The 19917-nt window shown below is 41.8% G+C and overlaps 1 protein-coding gene and 1 pseudogene across 2 annotated transcripts in view; both read right to left on the reverse strand.

Annotated features, from left to right (window-relative positions):
* The window catches only part of SYNPR (synaptoporin), a 309297-nt gene that overhangs the window by 81970 nt on the left and 207410 nt on the right, over nt 1-19917 (reverse strand). The gene's annotated exons all lie outside the window — the stretch shown is intronic.
* LOC103009186 (TM2 domain-containing protein 2-like) lies at nt 1461-2090 on the reverse strand (annotated as a pseudogene).

A 19917-nucleotide genomic window follows, 5' to 3' on the forward strand; every position in this document is an offset into this window, starting at 1 on the left:
AACTTTCAGGACAAAATAGAATAATCTGTTTTAACTTTTACATAATTGCCACCATTTAATACCATAAGAACAGTGGTCATATTAATCAGGGATAATGAAGCTGAAACTCTTAGGAAAACTGCTTCATAATGACAGAGCATATTCAGAGTTATTTTAACTGGGATTCTTGGTCTTTATGTCAATTATTATGAGACTAAACTTTGAGCAGTTCTACCTTAATTGTTTCTAGAATTTATAAGTTGCCCAAATAGCAGGCTCTTAGTTTGATTTACCTTCCAAACCCCATTTTTACCTTATATTTAACAGTTCTTTTCAACTCAGATTGCAAGGGATAGGAACTAAGTTTTAAAAACCACTTATAATTCAGAACATTTTCTTTTATTCCCAGTGATTTGGGAACTCAAAACCTTGGCTGTCTCTTTCCCTATGACTGACTGCTGTAGCCCACGCTGAGAGATTCTGGTACCATGCTTATTTTGACAGAATGTGTTCAGTTTCTCTTTGCCCCCCGAATCACATCCTAACTCTACCCAGCACTAAGTAGTAATATCCTTTAAGGAAGAGTCTGCTTTTCTTTCCAAGGGCACGAGGTCCCTCATATTTTCTTACCTAATCATGAAGAACAGATTTATAGTTACTTGTATGAAATCTTTTTTTTTTTTTTTTTTACCAGTCTACAGCATGGGCTCTCTAAACTGGTAAATACTACTTTTTTGATAGGACAAGTCTGCCAAGAGGATAGCTGAACTCAGACATGTTTAGCTATCCAAAACATAATTGGAAAGAGGAAATTACTGTACTGGATATATTCCCTCTCAGGCATAATAATGATGAAACAATAGGGTTTATTAACAGGCTCAGTTCAAATGCTTAGCTTTAAGCACAACAAATATAATTTTGAGTTTCACTCTACCTACTGAAAACACCCAAATGAGCATTCCAGGTTGGCAACATTTATTCTGCAATTTAAATTCAGAAAGTCAGAATTTCAGTGTGTATTAAAATCCATCGCCGTTTCTACTTCTGCTGAAGATTTTCATTGGTTCAGCTTCCCATCTCCACCGCATGAGGACTCAGGGTCACAAAAGACACAAGGCTAAAAATATTCACTTTACTTATCCTGTTGGGTCCACTTGCTCCAAAGGATTGATTATACAGCAGTGCACAGAAATAAAGAGTATGGAAACCCTTCTGCAGCTTATAAGTTAATCACTATCCTTTATATTTTTTGTACATGAGGAAAGGTACAAACTTGATACCCACAATACTGTTTGCTTGTCATTTCTAGTCTGCAAGGTAAAGTTTGGGTTGAAAATCCACAGTCCAAAGAAACCTCCCTCGCCAAAGCCATTCCCTCCAAAGAGGAAGGCAATGGTCAGGACTGATAACAAGGAAGAGTTCTGAGCCTGTAGAGATGAATTCAGGAGACTTGCCTCTCTGGGTCACGGCAGCAGCTCTTTTTAGTAAACAGTGCACTAATTGCTGCCCTCACTTGGCGTCAGCCCTCCAGGAATAAGCAAAATAAGGTCAACAAACCACCAAATCCCAAGTCCTCCAAGTGTCAAGAGCTTCCCTACTGCTCTGCCAGCGTGTCTCAGACAGAAACGACCTACTCCAGAACATCCCAGGAAGAAGGAGTCGAGCGAAGTGCTTATGAAGTACTGTCCAGTACACTTTATACAAGGTTTATTCTCTCGTAGGAAGGTCCTAGGACTGGCACATTCGATTCCGTCCAGGGCGCGGCATTGGACGGAGGTGTGTTCCACATCACTGTAGGCCTGACCACCGAACTTGAGACAGCCATAACCAAGTTCCTGGGATGCCGCTGCATTTCCAACATGGTCCACTGGGTCTTCACACTCTATAAATTCATCGGGTCGGTAAGAGCAAAGGATGACTGGAGAGTGGGGTCACCCTAGTCCCAGCTCGCAGAGCCGGCGGGTGGCGCCAGTGGAGGTGGGCTCGGGCTCGGCGGTACTGTTGTGCCAGTGGCTCCGAGAGACACAATGCAGCAGAAGGAGATTCCCCGTCAGCAAAGCCGCCTGGCCGCAGAGAAGCAACTCACTCACCGGGCAACCACCCAGCACCATCTTCCTGGGCCCAGTGGCGGAGACCAGGCCTCAACAGCAAACCCCGGCCAGCACCGCTGACCCAAGCCCCGCCTGGTCAGGGCTCTCCAAGCAGCCCCCCATAGATATTTTTTTCACTGTGCCCTGTGAGCTCATTTCCCTATATTATTTGCTGCTATTCTGCCTGGTGTTCCCTCTGTCCAGAATGCCTTGGTCCCCATTTCTGCCTATTGAGATCTTACCCATTCTTCAAGGCCCCATGCAAATTTCTCCTCTTCAGAGAAGGGTTTCCTGATTACCTCCAAAGAAACAAATGCTACCCTTCTGTGGTCTCTTTGGCCCTTTCGTATAGCATTGATCCCATTTTGATTTCTACTGTCATAGTGCTCATGGCTATCTCCGAGGTTCACCTTTGAAAATGGGATTGGATTCTATATCTCACTTACCCCCCGGTCACACTGAGCTCATAGCTGATGTTCAGTAAAGGCCAGATGAATTGTACCTCAACACTGCAAGAGATTGCAGTTGCAGGTAGGCAGTTTATCATTCAGCATCCTGATTTGGATGACTAGATGATATTCCCCTTACTTCTCGGCTTGTGCTTCTTTCTTTGTTTCCCGATCTGCTTCTAGACCAGTGTTTCCCAAACGCCAGTCATTCTCATCACTCTCATGAGTCATATCACATCTGTGGATCTCTTATGCTTCCACTTACTTAATATCTTTCTTTAAATTGATTCCTCTTCTCCTGACACTAACTCATTTAAAAAGTAGACCATTTACCTCGAATTAAACGTCTAGTATCACTTGCCTTTAATAGAAAATAAATATACATACGAATACAATGAGAATAAAACCTTATTGAATTCACTCATTTGACAAGTATTTACTGAGCATTCACTCTGTACTGGGCACTGTACTAGGAGCTGGGATACGGCAATGAACAAGTCCCAGCTCTTTGGGTTTACACTCTATCAGGGAAAATGGAAGATGAACCGCCAAACAGTAAATACACCACAATAAAAGCTATAAAGCAAATGAAGCAGGGCAAAGAGATGGAGAGGAAGTAGGGTACTATTTAGATAAAGAGGTCAGGAAGGGCCTCTCTGAGGAGGTGATACTTGAGCAGAGACCGGGAAGAGCAAATCAGGCAACTATATGGAAGCAGAGGCTTAAAGAGTGCAGGTAAGAGCAGACATCATGGTCCAGAGAAGGGAATCGCTCTTGATGGTATCTCAAGGCCTCTATGGAGGTGGATTTTATCTCAAGTCCTGGAGGAGGGGAGTGTGGCTGGAGTGTACTGAGGGAGGGGAGGAGCACCAGGAAATGAGGTCAGAGACAGAAGCAAAAACAACAGCATGTCAAGCCTCATGGACTAAGGCAATGACTGATTCATAAAGGGATGGAGATTCTAGAACATGCTACTGTGCTCTGGGAAACAATGCCTTTCGTTCAGTGAAGATCTGAGGGAAATCTCCTTCGGCCTCCTAACTGGAACACCGTTCTTGGTTCATGACCAAACCCTGCAGTCAGCAGTCTTGTCTCCAAGAGATGGGGGCATTTCAGGGGACCCAAAGGGTTCATTGCCTTCCCTCTGGTTCCCTACACTCTTCATCCCTTTTGGACAGTACCTGGCACACAGCAGACACACCTTTATCCTTTGTGGAATGAAGGAAACGTGTATTGCTTCTGCCTTCCGGATTGCATCTCTTTGCTTTGGATACTGCTACTCACCCCACCCTGCCAGAGTGAGCAGGGAAGAGAAATATCATCAGCAAAGGCCACTGCCCTTGACTTCTCCTTCTAAAGCAGAGGTTCTCAGTGAGGACTGTCCACCAAAACCATGTGGAGAGTTTTGTCAAGATACTGATAATGCCTGGGTCTCAGCTGCAGAGGTTCGGGCTTAACTGGTCTGGTGTTAAGACCTGGGCATCTGTGGTTTCAAAAGGTCCATGGGTGATTCTTATGTGCTTCAGGCTGAGAACCACTGCTTAAAGGGAAGTAAGCATTTTCACCTCCATTTTCACAGAAGGAGAAATCAAGAATTTCAATTTCCTAGGCTTGCATAAAAACTAGTATTCTGAAGTGATATAGATACATGGGTGGGCAGGGAATAGGAACACACTAGATGTGAGATTCCCTGTGCCAGGCATAGAATATTAAACAAGACAGTATGTAAAGTGCTTTGAAACAAACATGGATTTTGTCATAGTCAGTGACCGCAAAGATCTGTGAAAAGTGTTCAGATCAGAGGGAACGGCCCTGAGGCAGTATTGTATTGGAGGAATTGCGGACCGGGGGAGAATGGTAAGAAATGAAGTCAGAGGTGTCAATTTGATTCATTCCCTCTTTATTACCTCAGCAAATGAGGTTTTTTTTCTTTATAAAAATTAACCTCCTGCATAAAGTCTCTTTATCATATGCTACTCTCCAGATACATTCTGCATAGCTGGAATGTCCTTCATCCTTTCTGGTTTACCATATCCTAGTCCAGATTCTTTATGTCCTTCAAAGTTCTATTCAGTTGCCACCACCTTCAGGAAGCCTTCCGTGATCATTCCAGATGGACGCAATCTCTCTCCTCTGTAAACCACCACAGCCTATTCCTTTACCCTTCTAATGGACAGTAGCTCTCTCTCCTGTTATGTACCCCCTACCCCCTGCCCCACTCGAAAGACTAGGTCCAGGTCTGAGCTCTCTGGAAGTCCCTTTCTCTTTGCTTAGTGCTAGACCTGCATTATATACAAAACTAGGGCTCAGAAACGTTTATTGAAGAGTTAGCTATGTGCCTCCAATTCTCTTCAACAAGAACAGCAATCCAAACAACCTAAGCACATCTACACAGTAATTAAAGCAACAAACAAAACTGTATTGGCTCTCGGACTCTGAGTGCATTCTCGACTTTCCGACAATGGTTTCTGATCATTCACCTTTGAAAGAACATATTGCAGTTGAAACGAAACATATCCACCCAGACAGTTTCAGAAAAGCCAAGTCATTTGTTCACTAAGAAGGATCACGGGAGCCAGGAATGAAGACCACAAGGAAATGAAATGCTATCAGTTTCATCTATTTGAACAGTCACTTGGGAGTAGCGCAGAAGAGAACAGAAGGTGGCGAGATGAAAAAAAGAGAACAGATAAAAAGCATTGTTGATATAGACAGTGGGTTGGCTTGCTGTGGTCAGCGGTGTGTGACTTTCTGTGGCCAACCTGATTTCTCCCATGCCTATGGATTCTCCCAGAAGGATTCCCTTTATGGTCAGGGACCCTAGTATTCAGTGATTGACAAAAACAGTCTTGTTTAACCCAACCACTACTCTGAAGAATGGTCAGCATCGTCCCTTTATCACAAATGCTGAAATTGACCTGTGGCCCTTGGAGGCACCATGGCCTTGGGAGTGAGGGTTCCAGCCTTGGGGCTGAATAGCTTGGGCTCCATTTCCAGCTCTGCCCACTTGCTGTGTGATCCTGAGCAATATTCAATGGTAATAATAATTCCTTCTTCATAGAGTTGTTTTGAGGGTGGGCCGAGTCCACATATGTAAAACACTTAGGACAGGACCACAGATACAGGTGGCATTCATACATGTTAACTCAGTATTCAGAGAGGTTAGGTCGCTTGTCTGAGGCTGGCAGGTGGTAGGGCTATGATTTGAATTTAGGTGTGTCTAAAGGAAAATACTTAGTAGTGATGGGCTAATGCAAATGGAGTTAGCAATGCACTTGAAAGTAGAGAACTGCTCTAATTTTGCTCCCATGCTCACTTGAGCATCACTGAATGGCCAGGGCATTTCCTTAGTACCTTCCTTTTCTTGTTTGTCCATGTTAGAGCCCTTTGCTGAGCAAGCAGGCCTCCAGGCCTGGGACACAGCTAGAGGCCTCCATAAACAAGGCTGTGTGTGCCAGGTGAAGCGGTGTGTCTGTTCCCTCCTCCAGATATTTCGAATCAAGAATTCAGGAATTTCAAGGTGTGGGTATTCCAGACATTATAGAATAATATAGGTGAGGTAAAACTTATCAAGCAAAGATGAAGATATGTCTCCTGATAAGTTTCCATTCATCCATATCCCCTGTTCCATCTCTCTCATATAGAGAAGGAGGATGGACTTAGTGGGAGAGGACATGGGTGATTCTTTGAGTTACCTGTGATCTGGGACTCTGATTTTGATGAAATATATATGCCACATGGTTCACAGAATCTCCAAAGACTCTGAAAGCCCCTGGGACCACTGCTGCACTTGTGAAATCATATTGTTTGCAGCCCTCCCTCCTCAATCTGCATCATGAAGTCATTCCTTTCAGTATATGTGCATATTGTCACTCTTGCCACATTGCACCGCGCTCATTCATTTCCCTATTTGTCTTCTTTTCTACATTATGAGTGCTCAAGGGCACAGAATGTATCCAGCATACAGCAATGATTAGAAACTCTGGCTTTGGCGTTGGGTATTCCCAGCTAGAGCCCTCTCCCTTCTGACCCTGTTCAGATAAATGAAAATGTGTCTACAACCTCTATGTTTGGGGGCAATTTTAACCTGGAATAGATTGGTGCCCCCGAAGTTGCAAAATATGATGTGAATGTGTACATTTCTATGGAGAATTCAAAGCTTCATCAGATTCTCAAATTGGGTGAGGGGAGGAGGGAACAAGGTTCCAAAAGAAGTTAAGAATTTCTCCTGTAATTAAATAAATTAAGTTATGAAGTAACTCTGGGCTTTTCACAGTACTTTTTTTCTATAATAAAGAAAAAGGGATGCTATATCCTTGATGTCCACATTAGGAGAGGCAGTTTTTACATCCCTTTAATGCTTTTCCAGTACAGATTCACTTAGTGTATGATTTTTTTCTGTTTCTTAAAATATCTTTTCCTCCATGATCATCCACTGAGATCAAACTCAGGTTTGATCTCACCCTACTAAGCACTTGAAAGCACATGAACTCATTTAACCACTAGGATGATTCTCCAAGTAAACCTTACTATCCCCATTATACAGAAAAGGAAAATGAGACTTAGAGGTAAGATCAGTTCCAAAGCTGTCAATCTGTGCTGATAACCCCTACGCTATATTGTCCTCATCTTTGCTAGAGTCCTCAGTTTATGGATACAAGCTTGTCTAGTTCACTGTTTGGTTCCTAAACCATCTGCGGCTAGAGATGTCAGAATTCTCCTTAAGCATTCAGTCAATACATATGTAGAAAAATCACTCTAACCCACAGCTTATTTTTCCTTTGACTCAGGACGTTAACATCCTCCAACAAGTAGTTCTTGCTCTGATAAACAGACTTTGCAAGGCAGGTTAAATGACATCCCATATATAACACTATTCAAAGCCTTCATGAATTTATATTACATTTTTAGGCAAAGAGAAAAAAGAATAATACATCAAGGATTCTAGTGAAAACATGACCTACAAGTAAAACAAGAGAAATGTTGCTTTCTAACACTTGGAAAGCCAAATGTGTACCAAATTGATATTTAAAGAGAAAGAAAAAATTGACAGAACATAAATAGAGCTAAGTGAGAGGCAGACTCTTCATGGCTTTTGGAACTCTGCTCTGAGTAGTTAAACTACAAAACTGAGTTATAGAGCGGAGTAAAGACCATGGTCTTTGGCATCAGGTAGAGATGGATTTGAATCTAGTTCAACTACAAAATGAAGGTGAAACTTCACTATCTTATAAGATTGTCAAGAGAAAACAATGTCAGCACTGTATAGGTGGTCACTAAGCATTAATATTCCTTCTTCCTTCTTTACAATTTCTCTTCTGATTTGGCCTAAAACCAGTGTAACTGCTTCCAGTGGGCGGTTCTTTAAACATGAATTTGCCTCTGATACAACTGATGTCCTAGGGATACAGGACCTTGCTGATGAGTCATGAGGAGCCCTGGACCATTCTTTAGAACCATTCTAAGAATCCAAGTGATATTTCCAAAGCATGTTCATCCAGAAAGAAGACCAATCCAGTGTTAGATGGTCTTTCCTTTCCTTAGCTTTTTTTCTATAATAAAGAAAAAGGGATGCTATATCCTTGATGTCTACAGTAGGAGAGGCAGTTTTTACATCCTTTAATGCTTTTCCAGTACTAAGCTAAGGAAAGACCAGGAAAGAGACACTCTGACGTGGGGTGTCCTTTTCTAACCCATCCAACTTGGGCAGCTTGAGTTAGTACCATTTTCTGGGTGTCTTTCTAAATAGCCAATGCTTACTAAACTTTTATATCCTTTGAACAGCAAATCTAACTTCAGAAATTTTTGTTGAAGAAATAATTATTTTTAAAAAACTATGCTGGCTATGTATAAAGGATGCTGATTGCAGCATTGTTTATTTTAGTCCAATTAATTGCTGGACTAGTTGATGATTGGAAACCAACTAATTGTTCACCTGTGGGAACTGGTTAAATAAGTTGTGGTCCATCTGTATAAGAGGGGGGCCTGTGGTCATGATGATGGGAAAAAAATGTAATTTAAATGTTCACAGTGCATTAAGTTTAAGCGTAAGTTAGAAAACATTATGTTCAGGTTGACCCTATTTTGTGTGTGAAAATAGATTAATATGACGATAGTATATATTATACACACAAAATTTGCAAGATGAAAACTCATGTCACATGTCTTCTCATCTGTGTGCTTTTCTGAATTATCCAAATTCTCTACAACAATTTTTTGTTGGTTTTGTAATAAAAACAGAAGTCATTTAAAAAATCTCTAAGACTGTGATCATTCACAATACACATTCTAGTGTCTCAATCTTCCCTTTTCGTTTTCCCAGGCCAAAAGCACATGGATATGCCTCAATTTCTGCTAACAGGCAACCTGGGAAAAAGAACTCAACTATATTTCCATTCTTCCACTTAAGGAAACATTGTGTTCATTATTCATACCCAGATGACTAAGAGAGAGAAAACAATGAGAGAGAAAGAGAATATGGTGATGCAAGGCTTCAAGATAATAATTAGAACCATCCCACTTAGCACTGGGACAGCACCTCACATCTTCAAAGCTGTATCAGATGTTACCTAAGCAAAGCAAGGAAGACAATGACAAGAGTGGAGGATTTAATCTAAGAAGCAGGAGGGGGCCTTTGGATACTGAGGAGATGAAATTAACAGAGGGGCAGTAACAAGAGGGGCCAAGTGAGAAATTCAGTGCAAAGTCTGAGATATCAGAAGCTCACAGAGGGCTGAAAGCAAAAATCATAAATCGAAAAGATAGAGAAGGGGGGAAAAAGGAATGATGAAACTAGTAGAAGGCTGCTGGAAAATTTAACACCACCGTACTGTTTCTAGAACCCCACATCATTAATCCATTTAATTATGCCTTGTAAATATTTGAATGCAGAACGATTCCTGCGACACTGCGACTCAGATAATTCCAAAAGCTTTAAACATTGGGCCTGCCAATAAGAATTACCGACGACATTTCTCTCTGTTACAGGGAAAACATTAAACACACATCACAGACCCATGTTCTTGGGGGAAGCTTTAGAGCACGGCCGGCTCCTGCCCCATGACCCAATTTAAATGCACAGAGAAAACAAGCACATCAGAGGCTATCAAAAGAGTAAGTCATCCTAAAAGCAGAAGGTTATTCATCAGGAGCTCAAGGAAATGCTGAAATAGAAAAATGCTCATTTGGGACTCTGCAGTTCTTGGTTGGTCCAATTCTTATTTTTTTAAAAATAAATTTCTTTATTGTATTTATTTATTTTTGGCTGCGTTGGGTCTTCGTTGCTGCGTGCGGGCTTTCTCTAGCGTGGCGAGCGGGGACTACTCTTCGTTGCGGTGCGCGGGCTTCTCATTACGGTGGCTTCTCTTGTTGCGGAGCACAGGCTCTAGGCTCACGGGCTTTGGTAGATGTGGCACGTGGGCTCAGTAGTTGTGGCACGTGGGCTCTAGAGTGCAGGCTCAGTAGTTGTGGCGCATGGGCTTAGTTGCTCCGCGGCATGTGGGATCTTCCCAGACCAGGGATCGAACCCGTGTCCCCTGCATTGGCAGGCGGATTCTTAACCACTGCGCCACCAGGGAAGTCCCCCAATTCTTATTAACACGGGTTTACATTCTCACTCAATTACTGGTCCCCAGTGGCTTTATCCTACAATAAATATCAATTATTCCAATTTAATAAGATCTGTGATCTGTTCCCTCGAAGTTCTATCCAGGGTAGGAAGACGAGAGGTAGATTTTGCAATGGGCCTTGATGAGGGGAGGAAAATCCAGAAGAGGGAGTGGCAGAAGCCAAGGCCATGCGTGTGCTGAAAAGCCGAAAGCCAAAGGAAGGCATTATACTACGGTCCAGCAGTTACCATAAGCAGAGATTTCTTTAGAGTTTTGCTCCATTTTCCATGATTTTCCATGACTTACTCTGTCTCCTTCAGCAGGTTTAAGGACAGGCAGTGATACACTACACATCCCCAAAACAGGCATCTCAACATCTGCTCTTCCTTTTTTTTTTTCCCCCAAAACATTCAAGCCTGCAGTTAAAATACAGCCGCCAATTACCAAGTATGAGCTTCCTGGCCCAACGGTAATTCACATATGTCAGAAGTCAGATGACAAAAAGTCCAATGCAGTAAATATACCTGTGTACTGTGATTATACCTGTATGCGTTATTGCCTTTTTTTTTTGGTTTTGTTTTTAGTGCTTTACTGATCAAAAAGAATCAGATTCCTAGCTCTCTGCTTGGGATATTGTTCACTGCATTTCAATATTTGACTTGAAACAGTGAGGGTGGTGAGAGTGGAGGCATGGCCAGCTTGTGTCATCGTAGTGGACACCAAGCACATTCTGAGCATTTTCAGCCGTTTGTGAATTAAATATAAAGGGCTTAATGCCCTACAGGGCATTGATTGAAAGGGGGCATTCAAAGGTCTCCACTGGTCATATCATGGTCTACTTTATCTGTCTTTTTTCCTCCTTCCCCCCTCCTTCCTTCCTTCTTCCCTTCCTTCCTTTCTTCCTTCCTCCCTTCCTTCCTTCCTTCCTTTGTCTACTTATTCATTCCTCTTATGCACAACCACTAAAAATCTATGATGCTACAGATCACCGGAGAGGATTCTGCCTAAGCCTTCACTTTGCTTTGTCTCTCATTTCACACTGGGTCTGCCTCTCTTCCATATATCCACTGGGAGCTGACTCTGAAGTATATACTAATTTCATCATTTGTTTAAGCAAAATGGCACTAGAAGATAAAAATCACAAAGCACATTCACAGAAATGGACACTGAAGTGACTCCTGTGTGCTATATGGCTTTTGTGATCTGACCTAACATTCCTCTGTCTTCCCAGATGATTGACAGCTGGCCACAAGCCAAACGGAGGAGGGCAGGAGAACCAGTTGCTTTCACAACCTGTGTTTTAGTTTCCTAGGGCTGCCATAACAAATTGCCATTAACTGGGTGGCTTAAAATAACAGAAATTTATTCTGTCACAATTCTGAGGGCCAGAAATCAGAAGTCAGGTGTCAGCAGGGTTGTTTCCTTCTAGAGGCTCTGGGGGAGAGTCTATACCATGTCTCTCCCCTAGCTTCTGGTGGCTGTTGGTAATTCTTAGCATTCCTTGGCTTGCAGAGGCATCATTTCAATCTCAGCCTCCATCTTCACATGGCCTTCTCCTGTGTCTCTGTGTGCTCTCTTTTTCTGTATTTAATAAGGACACTCGTCATTGGATTTAGGGCCCACCCTAAATCTAGAATGATCTCATCTCAAGACCCTTAACTTAATTACATCTGCAACGACCTTGTTTCCAAATAAGGTCACATTCACAAGTACTGAGGGTTCAGACTTGCACATATTTGGGGGGGGGGCCACTATTCAACCCACTATGCCTATCCTTGTTCTATTCTCCATTGCACCCTCACATTACCAATGTTTAGGAAAAAATCAAAAGCAAGTCCTATGCCATGCACAGAGATATATCGAAGGACACAACATTCAGTCTTCTTTGGAAGCAAAGATTGGAAACATCCTAAATGTCCATCAACAGGAAACACGGTTGAATAAGTTTGGTTCATCTACCCAATGGAATACCAGGCAGCTACTAAAAAGAACAAAGTAGGATTTGTATAAATTGAAATGAAAATATCCCCAAAATATGTTGTAAAGAGAATTAAGCAAATTATAGAACAAAATATATGTCACAAACCCATTCTAAAAAGCAGACTATAAACAACAAACCCACACAATCCTCCTTTGGGGGAATTGCTCTGTTCCCATGTCAGTTATGTGATTCTGAGAAGGGCTGCCAATCACAGCCTCTTGATCCCCTTTCCCTGCCATAAAGAGTAATCAGATCTAGACAATTATAGTATCCGATGCTGTTGACCATGGTGACAGGGATGGAGGTTGGCTGAAAACCACGCTAGGCTACTCAGAAGCCTTCCAAGGATTTTTTAAAATTTTGATTCTGAGGAGAAAAAGTCTCTTGCCTTTTGGGCCCTATATTAGGTCTCTCCAGCTGCTAGAACAAATTAGCACAAACTTGGTGGCTTAAAAGAACACAAATTTATTATCTTATCATTATGTAGATCAGAAATACGACACAAGTCTCAAGGTGTCAGTAGAGCTGTGTTCCCTTCTGGAGGATCTGAGGCGGGCCGGGGGGGATCCATTTCCTTGCCTTTTCCAGCTTCCAGAGGCATCCACTTCCTTGGCTCACAGCCCCACTCTTCCATCTTCAAAGGTCAGTTGATGAACAACTTTAATTCCATCTGCAACTTTAATTCTCCTTTGCCATGTTAAGACAACATATTTACAGGTTCTGGGGATTAGGATGTCCACATTTTTGCAGGGAGAAGGGGCATTATTTTGTCTTGAATCTAGAGCAAATCCAGGTCTGCAGAAAGCTATCCTCCCCAACACCTGGGGAAAGCTAAGTGAGGGGGGAAAATGAGGCAGATGCACAGAAAGAGGACACGCTGAGAGAGAGAGAGAGAGAGAGAGATGAGAGAAAGAAAGACTAGCCTGTTGGACACCCTGGATCTGGCCATTCTTGAAGCTTATTCATCTCAATTAAGTATGATTATGTAAGCCAAGAGATTTCTCCTATTTCTCAAAAATTTTTTGAATTGGGCTGGTCTCATTTACACTTTAAAGAGTCCTAATTACTCTTGTGTGTGTTAATCATATATGTTTATATATGTCTAGAAAAATAGCAGAAAATAGAATTGAAGTGGTTGGTATGTGGTAGCTTTTATTTTATTGTTTTTGGCCGCGCTGCACGGCATGCAGGATCCTAGTTCCCCGACCAGCGATTGAACCCATGCCCTCTGCAGTGGAAGCACAGAGTCTTAACCACTGGACTGCCAGGGAAGTCCCGGGAGCTTTCATTTTTTACTTAATAGATCTGTATTATTTGAATATTGTACAATGAGCATCTATTACTTTTGTAATTTTAAAAATGAAGTAAAAATACGAGACTGTAACATAAAAAGTAAGTTCATCCGGGGATCCAAGGCCTAGTTAAAGAGCAAAATCCTCATAAGTTTCTCTTTCATCTGGTGCTTTTAAACAGTACCTGAGTCCATTCGAGAGCCTGTAATTACAAGTTATTTCTTAGGCCCTGATAATATGCTTTATCCCTTAAGAAAAGCTATTTAGATGGGACCACAGATGATAAAAGGGCTATGCCCAGAGCGCAAACAAAGAACTTACTGGCTCATTTTTGGAGGCCTGACATGTCCCTGCCCAGGTCCACATGGCAGGCCTTGAAAACACAAGTCTGTCCTAGTTCTCTTTCTTGCCTCCTTGGACTATAAATACGTGCATTATAGGAATACAAGTGAAAAGAAAAGGAGCAGAAACAAATGCGTGCATTCCCCTTAGCAAAACAAAGGGACAAAAGCAGCCTCTATGCCAGCTGCATTAAAAAATGGGAACAGAATAGTTTGTTAAAATGTCACAATTAAGAGATCTGAAGAATTCTCCTGCTGGACCCAGCACAGTGGGAGTTAGTATGCTGGATCCAAATTCCCTGGTCTTCTTGTTACAAAGCCTGATAGACAGAGAATCCTACACGCAGGGGGGCAGTGCAGTGTCCCTTCCTTAGAAGAGACCCTCTGAGCACCCCAGCCAGTAAGCAGAGGCATCAGGATTCAAATCTGGGCCTTTCTGGCACCAGGATCTATGGTTCTCAATACCCAGTGGGCATAAGAATCACTTAGGAACCTTATGAACCACCCAGATTCTCAGGCTCCATCTTCCAAAGATTTGGAATCTAGAGATCTGGGGCTAGGTCCAAGACTCTCCATTCCAACAGGCACCTCACATAATCGGATGCAGGAAAAATACACACACAACATAGGACAAATTCCCTCTCTCTCTCTCTCTTTCTTTTTCTTTCTGTTGCACCTCCTTTCTTTTAACTTCTTTAAGGTATCTCAGACTCTGAAAAGCAGAGGTTGCAGGATTCCTTGTACACATTTCTGGCAGCCACTCTTTTCTCACATCCCAGAGCAGAAAGAACTGCGATTGGAAGGTATTTCAATGAGTAACTATTATTGACCAAAAGTTTAAAAAAACAATGAATCTCATACTCCATCACAAGAAGAGTAAACAAAATTCACAATCCTCTAGAGAGAAGAAATCAGTTTTTCAAATACGTTAAATTCACCAGGCTGTAGGTAATTATTCAAATTTCAGGGCAAGAAAGATCAAACCTTTCTGGACTCATGTCAAGAAATAGCAGTGGGCTGTATAATTTCAAAACCCTCCATTTTCTGCTGAGATATCCTAGTCCTTATAAGATAGCTCCTGCATATTTCTGCTTCGGTTAGCTGGAGGGCTGGCTGTTCAGAATGCTATCACCTCCTTTAAACCAGACATTGAAAATGGCAGTCAGGTGTTGCCCTCTATGACGGAGCTGCACTTGACCTTATTAAGTACTAAATAAGTCAAAGCAGAACATTGTTTTTACTTTCCCATTATTCTTTCCATTCAAAATTGTCTGTTGAAATTAAAGAATGGAAAGCACCAGAATGAAGTCATAGGTGATCTGGGTTTGATTTTTAGGTCTTGCCTCTTTTAGCTTTCCTACCCCCAGCATATCTGAGTCACCTTACTCAGCTCTGTGCCCCTCACACCCTCACTCCATAGCACTTACTATCTTCTAATTACTGTATAATTTACTTATTTACTATAGCTACTGTTTATGTCAATCACTCCCTCAAGAATGGGTGCTCCAGGAAGTTGGAAATTTTTGTCAGTTTTGTGCATAGAATAATGTCTGGAACATACAAATTCTCATAAGTGAGGGAAGGAAGGAGGAGTCTATAGTAGGAAAGAACAAAGCACTCATAGGAAGAAGCAGAAATAATAAAAGATGCAAACAGAATGTGTCTTGATGGTGGTAGATGTGTGTTGTTCAATATGGTAGCCACTAACCACATGAGGCTATTGAGAACTGGAGAGGCAGCTAGTCTGAATTGAGACTGGCTCTTGAAGACTTAGAGCAAGAAAGAATATAAAAGATCTCAGTAATTTTCTATATTGATTATATGTTGAAATGATAATATTTTTGATATATTGAGTTAGCTTACTAAAATTCATCTCCCCAATCTTTTTTTGCTTTCTTTAACTTGCTCCTAGAAAATTTCAAATGACATATGTGACTCATATTCACAGCTCACACTATATTTCTATAGGTTAGTGTGATGTTGGAGTTTCTGAATCCCATCATTTCTTTTTCTTTATTTTCCTGCTATGCTTATTTTTTAAACTAATTTTAGACTGATAGAAAATTTGCAAAAAATAGCATAAAGAGTTCATGTATATCCTTCCTCCACTTTCCCCTAATGTTAATATCTGAATATTTTTAACTAAACTATAGACCTTATTCAAATTGCAACTGTTTTCCTCTTAATGCCCCTTTTCTGTCCCAGGACATGATCCAGGATCCCACATTGCATTTAATTATTATGCCTCTTTAGTCTTCTTCAATTGGTGAGTTTCTAGTTTCTCCCGGTCTTATGACTGTGGCACTTCTGATAATTACTAGTCAATTATTTCACAGAATGCCTGATTCTGGGTTTGCCTACTTTTTCCTCATGATTAGATTGAAGCTACGCATTTGTACCAAGAAGGCCACAGAAGCAGTTTTGTGATTCCAGTGCATCTTATCATGGGGTCCATGATGTCAATGTTATCTTATTTCTGGTGATGTTAAACTTGGTTAAGGTGGTGTCTGCTGGGTTTCTCCACTGTGAAGTTTAGTATTTCGTAATTTATAAATATCTTTTATAAGTATCTTAGGAGAGATATTTGAAATTAGGCAAATATCCAGTTTCTCCTCAAACTTTCCTGGACCGTTTTTAGCATCTGTCAGTGAGGATCCCATCATTTCTGAGGTGGTTCTTCTTAGACCTGAGTGACAGTGGCTGTTTCTCCATTCCTCTTGCACTGCGGTGTTTTTATACTCTGTCCACTTCATCATCGATGGTACCTGCCTGGCACTGCTGGTATTTGAGTTTGCAGCCTCCTTGAAATGGGCCCATTATCTATGAAGCCAAGGATCTCATAGCCCAGTGCTCGTGAACTGTCATATATAACAGAGTAGCTTACTTAGAATCTCAGTCATTGCACGTGATTCTCTTAAACATTAAATAGGTTCTACAACAGCAACTCCTAATACAAATCCCAATCCTCTCTTATTCTTGGGAGATGTTTATTTGACTGCCTCAGAAGAGCTCAAGTTCATCCATGTTGTCTTATTCCCCCATCTTGGTCACTATTTAGATTCTGTACTTTCTCTTCAGAGTAGGGGAAGGGAGGAAGCAAAGCTGTAAAGCCTAGAGCTTTTTCACGGGCGAGGTGTTGGGGCATAAGACTGGGACCTTCACTCATTAGTAAATTTTGTCTGGCCATATACTTATGAACTGTCTATTTACAATCAAGGAAAATGGAGGATGATTAAGACACACCTCCAATTTATAATTTGCTAATTACTTGGCCACCCAAGATAAAATTACAGGAGACATCCTTGACCCCTTCTTCTCCCTCCATTTGCATTTGACCAACGCTTTTGTCACATCAGACACTTAGCAGTCCTTGGATCTTTATCCACCTCTCTCAGCATCGCCACTAAGTCAGGCCGGCAGAGTTAGTACTCAATATAACACACTGATTAATGAATGGACAACATAGATTTGAATGTGTTAACCCATAGAACATCATTTCCATCCCCATCAAAGACAGATCCATAAAATGGAAAGAGTATGGGTCTGAGGCAGCATGGAAGTTTTTAATTTTTATTTTTAAATGATCCTTTTAAGAGATATAGCTCTTCTTTTGCAGCTGGAATGAAAATTCACTAATATCTAACTCAAGATTTCCAAAGTGTGTTCTGGGGAAGTCTAGTTATGTGATGTTAATAGATGTTGTATTTTTTTTTAATTAATTAATTAATTTATTTATTTTTGGCTGTGTTGGGTCTTCGTTTCTGTGCCAGGGCCTTCTCTAGGTGTGGCGAGCGGGGGCCACTCTTCATCGCGGTGTGCGGGCCTCTCACTATCGTGGCCTCTCTTGTTGCGGAGCACAGGCTCCAGACGCGCAGGCTCAGTAATTGTGGCTCACGGGCCCAGTTGCTCCGCGGCATGTGGGATCCTCCCAGACCAGGGCTCGAACCCGTGCCCCCCGCACTGGCAGGCGGATTCTCAACCACTGCACCACCAGGGAAGCCCCGATGTTATATTTTAAAACAAGGTTTTATGATCAAATGAGTTAGGGAGATGCTGGGTTAACAGAGATAAACAGATGTACACAGTGTACTATTCCAATGTGCACTGTGAAGGGGGCCAGTAAATGGTGTTTCTCAACATTTAAATTTTTTCCCCCAGTTTTTCATTATTATTTATTTATTTTTCTAGCATTATTGAGATATAATTGATACATAACATTGTGTAAATTTAAGGTGTACAGCGTGATGATTTTTTTTTCAAATAAATTTGTTTTATTTATTTATTTTTGGCTGTGTTGGGTCTTCGTTGCTGTGTGCGGGCTTTCTCTAATTGCGGCGAGCGGGGGCTACTCTTCACTGCGGTGCGCGGGCTTCTCATTGCGGTGGCTTCTCTTGTTGTGGAGCACGGGCTCTAGGCGCATGGGCTTCAGTAGTTGTGGCACTTGGGCTCAGTAGTTGTGGCTCGCGGGCTCTAGAGCACAGGCTCAGTAGCTGTGGCACACGAGCTTAGTTGCTCTGCGGCATGTGGGATCTTCCCGGACCAGGGCTCGAACCCGTGTCCCCTGCATTGGCAGGCGAATTCTTAACCACTGCGCCACCAGGGAAGCCCCAGCGTGACGATTTGATACAGGTATATATTGCAAAATGATTAGCACAGTAACGTTAGTTAACACCTCCATCACCTCGCATAATTACCTTTTTGTGTGTGTGTGGTGAGAATATTTAAGATCTTAGCAACTTTGAAGTACAGAATGCAGTACTGTTGACTATAGTCACCATGCTGTCCATTAGATCCCCAGAACCCACTCATCTTACAACTGCAAGTTTGTATCCTTTGACCAGCATCTCCCTGTTTACCTGACCCCCCCGCCCAGGCAACCACCCTCCTACTCTCTGTTTCTGAGTTTGGCATTTTTAGATTCCACACTTAAGTGAGATCATATAGTATCTTTCTTTCTCTGTCTGATTTATTTCCCTTAGCATAATGCCCTCGAGGTCCACCCATATTGTTGCAAATGGCAAGACTTCTTTCTTTTTTATGGCTGAATAATATTCCATTGCATATATTTATACATACATATCAATATATCTATGTGATATATAAATATATGTGCACATATATATGAATGTGATATACATATATATTTTTTCTTTATCCATTCATTTGTTGATGTTTCCATGTCTTGGCTATTGTGAGTAATGGGGCAATGAACATGGAAGGACAGATATTTCTTTGAGACAGTGTGAATCCTTCTTTGAAGAGCATTTCATAGGGCTAATGTTTCTCAAAAATCCCTTTGGGTATCACTGGCCAAACTTATCTACCTAGTGAGGCAAAGAGGTTTTTCTCAAAATATTTCAGAAGGGACATTCGGGGAATTTCGTGGCATGCAATTGGTAAGTACTTGCATTGGGGGCACATTGTTGAGAAGTAGGAATTGCAAACTTGGAAAGATGCATGTCTCCTCCATCAGCCACCTCAGGCCTGTCCCACTGCCTCCTCAGGGTACTGGGGCCCATGTCCAGCCAACAATTCCTTTCACAGATTTGCTCTACAAGGCTCAGTCAGGAAGAGGAAAAAACACAGATGGAAGGAGGGAGGGAGGAAAGGAGGAAGCGAGAAAGGGAGGGAGGGAGGAAGGAAGGGAGGGAGGAAGGAAGGGAGAGATCAGGGGCTAAGTCTGAGGACACAATATGCACAGGAATAATCTCTGTGCTGTGTTAATCTCCAGAAGGAATGACAAGTTAAGCCCAGAACAACAGATGGAGATGCATTTATTGATGGATAGAGGTTTCAGTTCAGGGATGAAATCTTCGGGGACGTGAAAATATAAAAATCAATAGAAAGGTCTACAAAGAAGGTCCCTTACAAGACATTACTGTCATTGACTGAACACCTCTCACTGCTGGAATGCTGTTCACTGAAACTGAGAGCCAAGTGGAGTAGAGTAATTTGCATAAGACGTGAGCTATTGAGAACCCATAAAACCATGCTTTCCTAGTAGGGTGAGGGGAGATTAAAATGTCTGTCTTATATCTAAACCATGTTACAATGTAAGCATGCTATCGTAGAAATGGCCTTTACTCTACGGATTAACTTTTTTCTACAGATATAAAGTATTTAATGCAGACACATTTCAAGCTACAAAGCAGACATACAAGTAACCTGTGTATTCAAA

Source organism: Balaenoptera acutorostrata, chromosome 10, assembly GCF_949987535.1.
Source record: "Balaenoptera acutorostrata chromosome 10, mBalAcu1.1, whole genome shotgun sequence".
NCBI lineage: Eukaryota > Metazoa > Chordata > Mammalia > Artiodactyla > Balaenopteridae > Balaenoptera > Balaenoptera acutorostrata.